This window comes from Cydia amplana, chromosome 9 (assembly GCF_948474715.1).
Source record: "Cydia amplana chromosome 9, ilCydAmpl1.1, whole genome shotgun sequence".
NCBI classification, from domain to species: Eukaryota; Metazoa; Arthropoda; class Insecta; order Lepidoptera; family Tortricidae; genus Cydia; species Cydia amplana.
In genome coordinates, this window is record NC_086077.1 from 10,712,765 (window position 1) to 10,713,977 (window position 1,213).

General features: G+C 42.4%; 1 non-coding gene across 1 annotated transcript; it reads right to left on the bottom strand.

Moving 5' to 3' along the window:
* Nucleotides 1-924: 924 nt before the first annotated feature.
* Nucleotides 925-997, bottom strand: Trnak-cuu (transfer RNA lysine (anticodon CUU)). The gene has a single exon. It is a non-coding gene; the product is annotated as a tRNA-Lys (tRNA).
* Between the last annotated feature and the right edge of the window lie 216 nt (nt 998-1,213).

Genomic DNA, 1,213 nt, shown 5'->3' on the forward strand with positions numbered 1-1,213 from the left:
CGGCAATGCTAGCCAAGTTTAACTAAATCTTTAAAATTTGCTATAAGCAAACGATTTCAAGTACTAGTTAATTACTACCCGTCCCGCACCCCGTTTGGGTAAGTGTTGAACGTTTCTTAGTTTTAAGAATCTAGGGTGCTAAATTCTATTGTGCTAAAACGCTTATTTTCAGTACCTAGTGTTAATTGTGCCTTGCCTGTGTCATGTATTTTAAAATAATTCCTTTCTAGTAAGAGCTGTTAGCCGCCGCGTCGCGGCGTAACGGTAAAAGTACCGTTATAACATGGCGTCTCATACATTTTGCCCAGCGTGTTATTTAACTTCAGATTATTAATAGCCTTAGCTCACAAGCTTAGCTTATAGCATTTTTATCATTTTAGTTGATCCCCATTATTGTAATTTAATTTTCTAATCTTGCACTCTGCTTTTGGTACCTACTTGCCATATCACATAACCGCTGTAACTCCGTTCTGGTTATGAACACCCACCATCTACTTTTTGCTACTCCCTTGCTTGCTTAGCGTCATCGTTGGGGTTCATACCGAGCGGCCAATTAATACGTGGACATAAAGCTGGACGATGTACATTCCAGGGTGCAATTAGACGGCTTAAAAACTACGGCGGCAGGGGGGACCTGCTGATCCGACCGCAGAGTAGGAGGCCCTCCAGAGGCTTCCCGGCTTCACGCACCAGCTGACCTCGGCGCTTCCCGAGACGTCCCGGCGTCCGAACACAGGGCTCGCACGACCACCTTGCCACGTCAGGGGAGTACCCACCTACGTCAGTGAAATCAGACAGGCTAATTTAAAATTTAACGGACCACTACCACGACCACCGCTCGGGTTATTTTTTTAAAATAAATTTATTTGTTATAAAGCGTTTGGGACTTTAATTTAAACCTCCCAACCCTAACTGCTTCATTGGCGCCCAACGTGGGGCCCGAACCCACGACCCTGAGATTAAGAGTCTCATGCTCTACCGACTGAGCTAGCCAGGCACAGTAAGCGAGTGCTCATTGAAAGCAGCGCTAAAAATATTATATAATGGCCACGACCACTCTGTAAAGAGTACAACGAAGAAGAAGAAATATATATGTAATTAAATTATTATCACTCACTTTCTAACTGATTTGTATAAATGATTTGTATTTTGTATTTGTATACCTGCAATCCAATTGCCTTTGAATTTAATAAACATTAACTAAAATTTTCAA